The sequence below is a fragment of the Neomonachus schauinslandi genome, chromosome 3, assembly GCF_002201575.2.
Source record: "Neomonachus schauinslandi chromosome 3, ASM220157v2, whole genome shotgun sequence".
NCBI lineage: Eukaryota > Metazoa > Chordata > Mammalia > Carnivora > Phocidae > Neomonachus > Neomonachus schauinslandi.
Genome location: NC_058405.1, coordinates 59316044 through 59330479, shown reverse-complemented (window position 1 = coordinate 59330479; position 14436 = coordinate 59316044).

Genomic DNA, 14436 nt, shown 5'->3' with positions numbered 1-14436 from the left:
AAGAAAGAAAGAAAGAAAGAAAGAAAGAAAGAAAGAAAGAAAGAAAGAAAGAAAGAAAGAAAGGAAAGAAAGAAAGAAAGAAAGAAAGAAAGAAAGAAAGAAAGAGAGAAGAGAAGAGAAGAGAAGAGAAGAAGAGAAGAGAAGAAGAGAAGAAAAGAAGAACTAACCCAGTGGAGTATACAATTAATTGACAAATTGTAGAGATAACAATTGTTCTGGAAGTTTGGAGGGAGAGAAACTACTTCAGACTATAGCTGCTAACAGATGCTTTATGGAAACATGGAAACTGAAATGTCTCTTAAAGATTGATAAGATGTTTACAAATCCAAGTTGGACCAACTTTAATGAGTACAGTTGACCCTTGAATGTCATGGGTTTCAACTGTGCAGGTCCACTTATATGCGGATTTTTTTTATATATAAAAACAGTATAATACTGTAAATGTATTTTCTCTTCCTTATTTTTTTTTAAAGATTTTATTTATTCATTTGAGACACAGAGATACAGAGAGAGAGAGAGAGAGAGAGCATGAGCAGGGAGAGAGGCAGAGGGAGAGGGAGGAGCAGGCTCCTCGCTGAGCCAGGAGCCCGATGTGGGCTCGATCCCAGGACCCTGGGATCATGACCTGAGCTGAAGGCAGACGCTTAACCATCTGAGCCACCCAGGCGTCCCTATTTTCTCTTCCTTATGATTTTCTTAGTAACATTTCCTTTTCTTTAGCTTAGTTTATTGTAAGAGTACAGTATATAATACATTTAACATAGAAAATATGTGTTAATGGATGGTCTACATTATCAGTAAGCCTTCCAGTCAACCATAAGCTATTAGCAGTTAAGTGTTTGGGGAAATGAAAATTATATGCAGATTTTTGACTGAGCTAGGCCAGTCAGCACCCCTAACCCCTACATTGCTCAAGGGTCAACTGTAGTTGTAATATCTGGATTAACGAACTGATGAATTGTTCTCTAGGTCCAAAACTAAACTTAGAATTATTAATATTAGTTAGTAACATATAAGTACTGATGGTACTCTATAAATCTTAAGGCCAGCCTCTGAATACAAAGGGAATTTCCTTATTTTTATTCTTTCTTAAACATTTTTGAATAAAAAACTTTTTTTTAAGAGCACCTGGGTGGCTCAGTTGGTTAAGCATCCGACGCTTGATTTTGGCTCAGCTCATGATCTCAGGGTCATGAGATCAAGCCTGCATCAGGCTCTGTGCTAAGCACTGAGCTTGGAGACTGCCTAAGATTGTTTCTCCCTCTACAACTCCCCTACCTCAATAAATAAATAAATAAATAAATAAATAAATAAATAAATAAATAAAATTTTTTGACAAAACAAACAAGAACATGTAAAAAAACTCTTTGACCAGCCTCAACCTAGACTATTCCAGAAGCAGAAGAGCAACATCTACTTTTTCAAATAGTGATTAGTAATGAAACTAATTCAGAATAATTAAAAGAAAAAATATGAAACCCTGAGAGCTTGAGTGTCTTTGCATCTGCAGTGTCCAGCATAATACTCACTTCTCCTGGTTCAACTCTAATCTTTTTGACCCCCTTTTCTCAATCTTTTACTGCATCTTCATCCATGTGCTCATTAGGAATCAAAACAGTTATGAACAGGTTTGGAGAACTCTATGAAAATATGTGCTGCACTCTAGCACTACATTAAAAAATACAGAGGAAATTGATGGCTTCCTAGTAAAATATAATTTGCCAAAATTGATCCAAGAAAAGGAAGAAAATCTAAGCAGATCAGTACCCATCGAAGAGATTAGAAGAGTAATTTAAATCTAACATTTGAAAAAGCAACAGGCCCACGTGGCTCTGTGACTGTGTTCTATCTATCCTTTAATGCAGTGCTATTCAAGTAGCCAGTCAGGGAACCGTTTATTACCAGCCTGCCAAGAGGTAAAGAGCTTACACTAGAACATAAATCAACATATTGCTTCCTTCAGAAAGTCTTGCTTAAAAAAAAAAAAAAAACAAACAGCTTATTTTATTAATGGTGTCCTGAACTGACCCCTTTGGATTTAGTAAGTCAACCTGAGGGTCTCAGAAAATATCAGAGAAGAGAATCTTTGGAGAAAAATGAACTTTCATGTATTGGGATATTTCTTTTCTTTTTCAAGATTTTATTTATTTATTTGAGAGAGAGAGAAAGCACAAGCAGGGGAAGGGGCAGAAGGAGAGGGAGATGCAGGCTCCCCACTAAGCAGGGAGCCCGATGTGGGACTCGACCCCAGAACCCTGGAATCAAGACCTGAGCTGAAGGCAGAAGCTTAACCCACTGAGCCACCCAGGCACCCCGGGATATGTATTTTCAAATAAATATTTGAGTATTAATTATGTTGTGGCCCTATTATATCCTAAGCTGATGAGATAGATGTGTGTCTCAGTTTGTTTTGTATTACTGTTGTTATAGGTTGGGGGGAAGAAAAATTTTTTAAAACACCTTTAATTTAGGGTGCCTAGGTGGCTCAGTTGGGCTGTGTGCCTTCAGCTCAGGTCGTGATCCTGTGGTCCTGGGATGATCCTGGGCTCCTGGCTCAGCAGGGAGTCTGCTTATCCCTCCCCCTCTAACCCTCCCCACTGCTCATGCTCTTGCACTCTCTCTCACTCTCGAATGAATAAATAAAAAAATCTTTTAAAAACATAAATAAATAAAACACCTTTAATTTACACATCCAGAGTCAAGCACTCTGGGATATACAGTTTCGGAAAATTTTCTTATGTAAATGCACAAATGCAGATATGGGACAGTTAGTATCCTCAAAATTAAATAGTATACAAACTATTTTGTAATCTGCTTTTTTTCACTTAAAAAAAGGTGAATGATTTTCCATGTCAAAATCGACCTATATCATTTATAATAACTGAATTATATTCCACTGGCTGGATGGAGTATAACTTTTTCAATCAGTTCCATGTTAATGAATAATTTGAGTATCTTCAATTTTAAAATATCATAAATATCATAATAGAAAACAACTACATGTCCATTCCTTGTGCCACTACCCTCATTATCTCTTCCAGAACTGTCACAATGGCTTCATAAATAATATTTTTTCTGGCAAAAAAAGTGAAAGAGGGAAAGTCAGCTGAACTAAACAATATATTTAGTAACAAAGTTGATTTATATTTTCATGTCTACAGATCACAGTTTGAGTAGTGTTGCTCTAGTAAGTGTATAATTTCTATGTTATTTAAACTATTTTAGCTTTCATTAGGACAAAAAAAACCCCCTACAAATCCCTAAAACACTTTATGAAGTTATCATAATTTTAAAATCCAATTAAGATACTAAAAAAAAAGAAGGACAAAAGAAAGGGGAGCAGAGAACAGGAAGAGAGAAACTCCAGGTACTGGAGATCTAGAGGGGAATAAGGCAGAGCACTTCTATTCTAGTGGAAGGAGATTGGCCCTAGCATAAAAACAAAGCACTGACAAGAGCTGTGAAGAAGATAAAATAGGGCAACATGGTGGAGAGTTACAAGAGTGGGGAGAATCTGCTTTAACTTCTGTAACAGAAACTTTTTTGATTCTCTGCAAATTTACCACCCTCAGGGCACCTGGATGGCTCAGTTGGTTGAGCTACCAACTCTTGGTTTCTGCTGGGGTCATGGTCATGGGATGGAGCCCTCTGTTGGGCTCCATGCTTGGCATGGAGTCTGCTTGGGACTTTCTCCCTCTCCGTCTGCCCCTCACCCCCCCCACAATTTTTTTTTTTTTTAATTTACCGCCCTCTTCTCATCCCCTTGCTGTTAGTCCACAGCTCACCACTGAGGCCCTTTAGCACAAGGACAGGCTTATCCCTCTTCCTAACACAGGATAGATGCTCAAAAAATGCTTATTGAATTGCACAAAGGCTCTCATCTGATCCTAACTGTAACACAGAAGTAACCATTAGTGTCCCCTATTTTACCAAGGAGGATACTGCTTCAGGGTGTTTGTGTGAATTGCCATGGTGGTTCCACTAATATGGGAGCTGGGATGCTAACCTGGGTCTTTCCCACACCAAAATGCCATCTTTAGAAATGCTGTTGTTGAGGAAGGCAAATCTAAGGAGGGGCAAGGGGAAGGGCAGGCCACAAGCAATCAGTGGCTTTAACCAATGAATACCTTTCCCTCCTTTTTGGAAGCCAATGGCAAGCCTGGTTTAATATGGGTAAAGCAATTCTAGAATGAACAAGCAGAAAAGAAACAACTAGAGGGAGGTTGCTTCCCAGAATAAGATTTTATTAGAACAAAATCCCAAATTGAGGCTGACCTGACACTGTGGGGCAGTCCCAGGACATTTCCTGGAGAATAAACCAAACTCCTCTCTATTTCCCGCTCCCCACCGAGATGGCAAATACTGGAGATAAGGTGTCACAGATCCAAGATCCTCCCAATGTCTCCTCACTTTTGCCTGGGCTTTGAACCGTTGAGTCTCCTCCCCAGCCCTACCAGGGAAAGACAAACAGCCGCTGTTGAAAAGGTGCATGGAGTTGGCACAAGTGTTCAAGACTGCAGAGAGCCTCCTTGGACAGCCTCCAGCACCAGAAGTAAACTGCCCTGGGCTTTCTACACAAGCACATTCTCACATCTTATAATGGTATCACAGCTAGGGTGTAATCTTCTAAGTGTCAGAAAACTTAAGCACTTCACAAGTTCTTTCAAGTAAAGTGTCTCTGGGTGTCTGTTGACACCTTTTCCACTTTCCTCATCCCTAGCCCCTCCAGCTTTAAAACCTTCCCTAGGGGACAAACATATTCCTCTAAGCACTCCCTTCTTCAATTCCCATCTACAAGTCCTCCTTGGAAGGCCAAGATCAATCGGTCAATTGGATGGTATTGATTCTCTAAGTGCTTTCCTTAGTTTTTCTTTATTAATTTTTTGAATAGATGATTTATGTACATTCTAAAAATTGCACAACACTAAAAGTAGTGAAATATGTCTCCCTTTTATGTCGATACCCATCTGTTACAGATTCAGAAATGCCCTGTGTGTATTCAAGCTCTTTCTTTTTTTTTCTTTTACACAAATGGTAACATAATACTCTGTTTTTCACCTAAGTATCTAGGATATTGGTCTACGTCTATTCAGGTGGATCTGTCTAAAAGTTTTTGTGGCTGGAGAGTGTTGCATTTTGTGGACGGACTAGCTGGGGTTGAGATCTGGGCCTCTTCCCAAACCATGACTTCAGATAATATATCCCACTGTCTTGTAGGCTTGCAGTAGATTTATGAGTAAAACCCTAGGACAAAAATGCTTGACTGGAAACATATAATCAAACAATTGCCGATTATGAAAAGCTCAAGGAGACAGCTCTCGTGAAAGAGTATGCTCTCCTAGCATTTTATATGGACCTCCATTCAGCTAAGGCAGGGGCCCCCACCTCCTTAGTTTTGGAGCTTATAGGCACTTACGCCCGAGGAAAGGGGAGCAAGTTATCCAGGTGGGGAATGAAATGTGTTCCACTAACCGAGAAATTTGTCTCAATTTTTACCTGTATCAAGGAAATAATTGTTTCCAGTGATCATGAATTTCCTTCAAGCTCTTGACCTTTTGTTCCCTTGTGGCGAGGAAGAGGCAGTCAAGGGTTAGGGAAAAGTGGGATCAAGTGAAGATGTGAGGAGGAGGGCTCCCAGGCAGGAGGGCTGCCAGCGCTGAGGTGAAGGGGGATGGGAAAGCGGAGAGGAGAGACTCTAAGTGCAGGCGGATTCCAGGTGGTGTAGCAAGCAAGCCGGATGGACGGGTACTGCCACACCCCTATCCTGAGGCCGCTTTCACTTCACCTGTGGGTCCTGAAGCTGCCTGACCTGCCCTTTGCCCTCAGGGGTTCCCAGGACTGAAAGGCATTTCTCTCAGTCCTGCCTAAGGGAAAGCCCTGGTTTTCTAACGCCAGGGGTGGCCTGAATGTTACCCTAAAGAAAGGAGAGACTAGGTTGCCCGGTCCTCATTCTGGGCCAAGTAAGAAGGGGCCGTGCTCTTGCCTCTCCCACCATCCCATCCAGTAAAATCCACGGGAAAAACCTTGTCATACTGTCTGTGATTTACTTTAAGATAAAGCAGTCTAGGGAGTGAGACGTTATGTGTGTGGGTTTTGATCTATACCCTTACAGAGGGTTAGTTACTGTCTTTAATCCAGTGGTCGTGTTCTTTGCCTCATCGGCAGCATCTAAGGATGTTGCTCTTCCTTCCTCCTTGGAATACTTTCAGGACCACAGGCTCCCTGGGGTCGCCTGCTGCCTTCCATGCTGTTCTTTTTCAGCCTCCTTTGCTGTCTCCTCCTCATCACCCTGACCTGTAGGTGTCTAGGGACCTAAGGATCACTCCTCGAACCTCATCTCCTTTCTGTCTCTTCTCACTCTGTTGTCTCACTGCTTTAAATATTATCTCTGTGCGGATGACTCCCAGATTTTTCTACCCAGGCAGGACCTCTCCTCTGAACTCAAAACCCTTCTACTTGCCCACTTGACAGATCCAATATTTCACCGACTTCTCAAAACCAACATGATTGGCCCCTCAAAACCTTTCTCTCATTTTCTTCCCCATTTCAGTAAATGGCTACTCTTCTTTAAAAGTTTTGGCTTTGGCAATAATAATAATAAATAATAATAATAAACAATGTGACCCTGGAGAGTCATTCTTCCCTCCCATCTTTCCACACTTCCCATCTCTGGATCAGCCTGAAAACCAGTCATTACAATGACCTATGAGGCTAGCAACTGGGTGTGTGACTGAATTTAGTCCTGTTCCAGACTTGAGAGTGAAGTAATGGGGAGTTAGGGATTTATATCCCCCATGAGCTTCTCGTTTTGGAGGCTACAAATGTTTGCCAAAAGAGTCCAATCATTGAAAGACCAGATGGGCTTAGGTCAGTCCCAATAGCCTGTTCCCTCTCAATTCATTTCTTCAACAGCTATTTGCCAAGGAGTTAAGTCTGTGCCAGACTGCATTCTAGGTGTCTGGGATATAGCTCCAAACAAAATAGGCAAAAGCCTCCCCTCTCTTGGAACTTACATTCCACTGGGTAAACAGATGGCAAACAAAATATCAACAACTAAGTTACATAGTATTAAGGTTTTAAGACTCTGCTGAGAAAACTAAGGCTGGGAAGAGGGATAGAGAATATTTGGGAGAGAAAGGGGTTCTGTGTTCAGTGTTGGATAGGATGTCCAGGGATGGTTGTATTGAGCAAGTGACATTTGAAGAAAGACGTGAGGAGTGAGCCAGCAGTGTCCGGGGCAGTGGGTGCTGGGCATGGGGAACTGCAAAGGCAATGATACGCCCTCCTCACTCCTGCCCTCCAGGGTTGCCTGCCCTGCTCCTGTTAGTGGCACAGGAAGCAAGGAGGAGGGTGTGCCTGGAATGGAATCAATGAGGGCAGTAGGAGGAGAGGAGATCAGAAAGAGAGCCAGTCTGGCTCTGGCCACTGAAAAGGCTTACAAACTCTAGCAATCCCCAGAGCAATAAATACTCCCAGCACCCACATTCTGGTCTCTAAATTCAACTTGTCACTGAAGGGAACCAGGGCTTTAGATAATCATTGATCCCAGAGCTGGGGCAAGAAATGGACATTTTGTCATACCAGAAAGCAAAGAAGCTTTCAAAGACTATGGGTTGTATTCAAAAGATTAGGTTAGGAGCCAGTGTAAAGAGACTCCCCAAGTTCAAGGACGGATAATTTGAGTATTTGCAGTGGATTGAAGTGCATCAAATATGTTAAAATCCATGAGTTTATAATTATACCAAGAAAAAAAAAACCCTCATAGGTCACCTTTACAGGTTGCTAGGGAACCAACTCATTACTCTGAAAACTGGTTTAAAAAGGGAAAGAATCAAGCATTTGTCTTGTCTTTTCTATATGAACTGTATCTCAGGATAGCTAAATTGTTGTTGAGGAAAAATTCTTCTTTTAGAAGCATTCCAGCTAATAGATGAAGGAGAAATGGTAGAACTAGGGTACCATAATTTTGCGATCCCTAATGAAATAATATATCTGTGATGACCTCAGTGGCTATTAAAAACTATCAGGGAAGGGGCACCTGGCTGGCTCAGTGGGTAGAGCACGTGGCTCTGGATCTCTGGGTCGTGAGTTAGAGTCCCACATTGTGTGTAGAGCCTACTTAAAAAAAAAAAAAAACCTATCGGGGGAAAAGCTTATGAGGAACTTTTATAAAAATTGTATTATTTTTTATTTTTAAATTATTTTAAATTATTTTTATTTTTTAATTTTATTTTTATTTCTTTTTTTATTTTTTTTTTTAATTTTAGCTTATGGAAGACTAAATGAATGGATCAAGCTGTCAATGTCTCAATCCATTAATCAATCTTAACATTACAAAAGAGGAGACAACCAGACATCATGTGTTCTTGATGTGATGCAATAGGAAGTTCACAGAACCATCTATGAAGAATCCTTGTCAAAAAATGGAAACTGAATTTTTTAAAAGATTTTTTTTTTTGAGATTTATTTGTTTATTTGAGAGAGAGAGAGAGAGTTGGGGGGAGGGGCAGAGGGGGAGGGAGAGAGAGAAGCTCAAGCAGACTCCCTGATGAGCGCTGAACCCAATGTGGGGCTTGATCTCACAACCCTGGGATCACCACCTGAGCCAAAACCAGGAGTTGGACGCTTAACCCACTGAGCCACCCAGGTACCCCTACGATTTTTATTTTTAAGTAATCTCCACACACAACATGGAGCTCGAACGTACGATCCTGAGATCAAGAGTCGCATGCTGTACCAACTGAGCCAGCCAGACACCACTGGAACCTTAATTACTCAAGATCTAACTGATACTTTTCAGGGAATACAGGGCTTAGGGAAATATATTGGATGATACCAAAGGGATACAATCAGCAAAATGCAGAATGTGGGAAACTCTATGGGGCAAATGACACAGTTTCTCCAAAAATACATTATAAGGAAAAAGAAAAGATGGCAAGGGAGCCCTTAAATTAAAAGAGACCCTAGAAGATACAGCAACCAACTGCAATGTGTGGGTCATATTTGGATACTAACCTTAAAAAAAAAAAAAACCTGTAAAAAATTATTAGAAAATTGGGGAAATTTGAACACTGATTAAATATTTAATAATATTTTTTAAATCTTAAAGGTATGATAACAACATTATGGTTTCTTTAAAGTCCCTATCTTTTAGAGACACAATACTAAATGATATAATACTAAATATATACTAAAATGATGATACTAAAATGCATGGATAAAATTATATGAAGTCTGCGACTTATCTCAATATAACCCAGTGGGGTAAAAGCAAGGAGAATGGGTGAAAGGGAGTTTCCATATGTTGATAATTGTTGAAGCTTGGTGATGGTCTTTTACACTATTTTCTCTGTTTTGTGTATGTTTGAAATGTTTCATAATATAAAGTTTAAAAAGAGAGTGTGTTGGGGGGGATACTCACGTACATAGGAGTCATTAAGAAAGATTTTCTATGACAATTAGGAATAATAATCCCTATTTTCTAACTATAAGGCCAACAAATAAGTCATCCTTTGCAAAGTTTCTCCTTTAGTAACCAATAACTTACAGGAGACCATAAAGAACTATTTTAGGGAAGATACACTTTTTTTCATGAATAAAAGGGCTTAGCTTAAATGTGATTAGTTGAGGTGTGGGTAGACTCTTCAGGTACCTCAGCAATGACCAGGGCCAGTGCTTGGGTGGAGGATGAAACCACAAGAGAAGCATAGAATGCTTCTGTGCCACCATCCTACTGTCTCTCTCAGGTCTTCCTGCCTCTTTCCTACTGCTTTGCCACTCCCAGGAGCAGGGCTACTTTGTCCAGCTGAGCAGGCTGTGCACTGCACAACTCCAGGGATATAGGAAGCCTGTATGAATAGTGCCCCTGGACTTACGCAGCATGGAAGCCCTTGGCAGGAGCCTGGTCACCTCATGCCATCTCTGACTTTGGACTCCTTAGTCGTAACCAGGGCTATTTCCTCAGGGCCCTGCTTTCAATTTCTGCGAAGGTCAATGGGTAATAATGGTGTAAATCATATTAGTTTTTTAAATGGGTATTTTTCTAGTATTTCTACTAGCATCTTTCTCCCAATAATAATATTCCCATATGTACTAGTCAAGATACACTTTCAACTCCCAGATCTCAGTAGTTTAACAAAATAAAGGTTTGTTTCTTGCTTCCATCATAGTCCAGTATGAGGGTGGGGGAGAAAGGGATCTGCCTCTTGCTCTTTCAGGCTGCATCCTCTGTCATCACCTCCTTCCCTAGGTCTACTGCAAGGGAACCAAAGTGTGAAAAGGCATCTCCATCTGAATGGCCTCTGACCGGAGCTGGTGAAGATCACCTTGACTCACATTCCATCAGCAAGAACAAGTTAAGGAGCAGAGTGCCAAGGAAGGCCGTGCTGATGTTTAAGAATAACCAGCTAGTCTCAGCTACACCATGTGAGGTAGCAATGCCTTAGTCCAGTTAAATTAACAAGGCTCCACTGCAGAATGCTAATGCTGACCGTAGAAGTCCCTGGCTCCTCAGAGAAGTGAGGGAGAGGGAGATTTCTGGTAGGACACTTTTCTGGTGCTTTTAAAACTCTGCAGCTATCTCCTTACTCCACCTGCCAGGTGGTAATTGCTCTTTCAGAACAGGAAGACTTGGAGAGGGAAGTATTCAGTTATATTCCTTTTACTAGCCAGGGGCTCAGGGGTTTTTAATTTGAGGGAGGGGGTCCATGATGTTCTTCAAGAGATTGGTGATTCCCTGAAAACCCTATGTAAAATTTGTGTTCAGGCACAATTTTCTGGGAAGAGGGCCCATAGTTTGGCACATGGAAAGCATTCGATAAAGATTCCTTCTAAAAACTCACAAAGGTGGGGCGCCTGGGTGGCTCCGTCGTTAAGCGCCTGCCTTTGGCTCAGGTCATGATCCCGGGGTCCTGGGATCGAGCCCCACATCAGGCTCCCTGCTCAGCGGGAAGCCTGCTTCTCCCTCTCCCACTCCCCCTGCTTGTGTTCCCTCTCTCACTGTGTCTCTGTCAAATAAATAAATAAAATCTTTTAAATAAATAAATAAAAACTCACAAAGGTGTCTGCACTACTTAGTGCTCTCCAGAGAAACGGAACCAATAGGATGTGTGTGTGTACACACACACACACACACACACACAGATTTTAAGGAAATGGCTTACGCAAGTCCAAAATCTGCAAGGTGAGCTGGCTGTCTGGAGACCTAAGAAGAGCCAATGCTGTAGTTCAAGTCCAAAGGCTCTTGGGCTGGAAAATTCTCTCGTGCTTGGGAGAGGTCAGTCTTTTGTTCTATTCAGACCTTCAACTGATTGCATGAGGCTCACCTGCATTATGGAGGGCAATCTGTTTTACTCAAAGTCCACTTATTTAAATGTTAATCTCACTCAAAAACACCCTCACAGAAATATCCAGAATAACATTTGAGCATATATCTGGGCACCATGGCCGAGCCAGGTTGATGAATAAAATTAACCATCACAGGAATCCTGACCGAACAAAAGGTAGAGATTAGGAACTACATCTAAGAAATTTCCACCAGCCTCCTTCATTCTTGTTAGTCAGGTTCTGCACTCACCCAGTTTCTGTGCCCGGCCCTAGAATAGCTTACTTATTTTGGTGACATGTAGGAAATCTGCCTAACAACTCCCTTCTAGCAACTTCCATCTATTCCACACTGAAAGAATTGGGGCGGGAATTCCCAGTTCGGTTTTAGTAAATGTTAAATAATGTTTAAAAAAAGCATTACTTTTTCTCCTGGAAAAAAAGAAAGTTTTGACAAAATCTCCAGAAATGTTGCTTCATCAAAGCATTTTAGCTTTCCCACCCTGTATGTGTCACTGATAGTATATAATGGGCTAAGGTATATATCTTTACTGTTTATATCTTACAACCCTGCCTCTAGTCATTTCTCTTGAATAAATCCTCCAGCCAAGTGAAGTCCTTGAAATCACAGATTATACTTTATCCCTTTGCAATTCTCTACAGTGTTGAAAATGTGGCTGGCTCAGGCAAGAGTGCTGATTAACTGGTGTGTTGTCACATTCTGTTTTATTTGACTCTGCTAACATTAAGCCACCAGCTAGCCCCGGTATTAAAAATAGCCAGATTTATCTTTCAGGGTTGTCACCTAACTTCCACATCTCTACCTTGCTTCTGCACACACAGCGTCACATAAAGAAAACTGAGGCAGGGTTGGGGCAAGACACTTCTGACTTTGTGGCTATTTCTTAGCCTAGGTAAAGTCTGGTGATTTAATGCAGGTATTTTCTCCCACCCTCCTTGCCCTAACTTAATTTTCATCTGAAGGATGGAATGAGTTCTGTCTGTGAGGAAAGGGCCCCTTCTGCCCTACTTGTGCTCTAATACAACACGGGTTGAGACTTCCCTTCCTTGCCCTGGTGAAGAAGGGATGTTCTGTTTCGTACAGTACTGAAGGACCTGGATGGGGCAACACTGCTCTATTAAAATAAAATGAGATTATTCACCAGCTGTTGTTTCAGTGCTTTCAAGCAGAGCCATTGAAACATTTGCAAAATAGCAAAGTGTTCCGGATGGGAGGGGCCATTGTTCTCAATCCAGACCACCCAGCGGGCACCTCAGGTAATGGGCTTTGCACCTGACCCGAGTAGAAACTTGACAAGACATCAAGGGTCTTGCATGATCAGTCTGTGCCATTGGGAAACCACAGCAGGCACCCTCACTGTCCTCCCCAATCATTTCCTTTTCCCCATTATTTTTCCCCTTCTGTTGCACAACCAGAGATCTCTCCAAGAATCTATTCAAAAGGAGTTCTTAGATTAAATTAAAGTAAAAACAAATCCAGTTAGAAGATAGCAAATGCTGCCTTGATACAAAGTTTGTCTTCTAGAACCCACAACATGACCTACTTCTGTTTGATTTTCATGGACTTGTAGAACATTATCCAAGATGGGCGGGAGAATGCCAGGGAAAGGTATCTATTGGAAGCAGCACCCTCCTCAAATTTTCAGTGCACCAAACCACCTGGGGGATCCTGGTGGATGGGGAGGGGCTGGGGGAAGGGCCCAAGAATCTGCATTTCTGAAAAACAATAAGGGGATGGACAACTCTTTGAGCAGCAAGGGTCTAGATTCAATGTTGTTCAACCATTTCCATTTTGGAGCGTATTTGTAGATTTGCCCAAGTTATAGAAAATACAGTCTGAACAGATGACCGAAGTGGCAAAATTGTTCTCCTTAAAGCTGAATTCCTTAATAAATGCTTTGTTACAGAAATATATGTGAGAATAGAGCATTGTATAATATCCATTTAAAAAAAATGATTCTCCTTCCTACTGATGGATCATTCAACCTTCATCACTACTTTTGCTGATTTTCTACAGGACACCTACTCTCTATGTGGATCCAGTGTACCAACCTGTAACTACCCCTCCTATGAGATGTGTTCTCTGGGAGTGAAGTTTCTAAAAGGCACTTTGGCCTTGTGGCAGGGAGGGTGTGAATTGAGCTCTGCCAGTGAGGAACTGAGAGCCCTTTGACAAGTTACTTAACCTCTCTCATCCTTAGTTTCTGCACCTAAAAGAGTGGGGGGAGGGTAAAAAATTATTTTTGAATTTTTAAGTGGGAAAATAGGACTATGTCCCTTACAGGATTACTGTAAGCTTTAAACAAGATAATGTATGCAAATTACCAACTACATTCATGAAGTAACGTACATAAGCCATGTGAAGTGCTCCATAAACCAATCTTCAGAACAAACAAAACCCTGAAATTGATATTCAGGATTGCTAAAATGTTTTCTGGTAAACCATTTTGAAAGGAAATCTTTCTAAAACATTTCTCAGCCCCACCTTGGGTAACGGTGTATATACCTAATCCGGTTTAGGTCTTTTCTTATGACTCAGGGTCCTTATTTTGAACACGAGTGACTGCACTGTCCTGAAACACAGGATGACCTCAGTCAGGGGGATGATGATCTTGGGCTTTCTAACATCCATCCTCCCCGCCCCTCGCCCCCCTGGCTCCCCCACAGCCTCTGTGCACACTTCCATAACAGCACTTAACCACACAGAGCCAAAAATATGTGTTTACCTCCTTTCTCAGGGCAAGGGCCAGGTCCTGAATAAATGCTTGTTGTTGAATGAAGATCTCCTCAGGCCCCACTTAAAGGGTTGGGTGTCAGGAACTCGGAAGCACGGCTTGTGTTCATTCATTCAGATGCTTTAAAATGCCTCCGTATACTCAGCCAAGGGCTAAAAGCACTGCTCTATTTTATCTTTTAGAGATAGCCGAGAACCGAAATTACATTCCTCCTTAGAACCTTGTGATGGTTTTCAATTACTGCCGGGCCCAGAACGTACTACCCTTCTGGTCAATTGCAGCCCCTCTGGTCTTCTTTGGTGCTTTGTTCTGCTTTCATTGGCAGCAAGGACATTGGAGCCAGACAACCCTGGGTTCA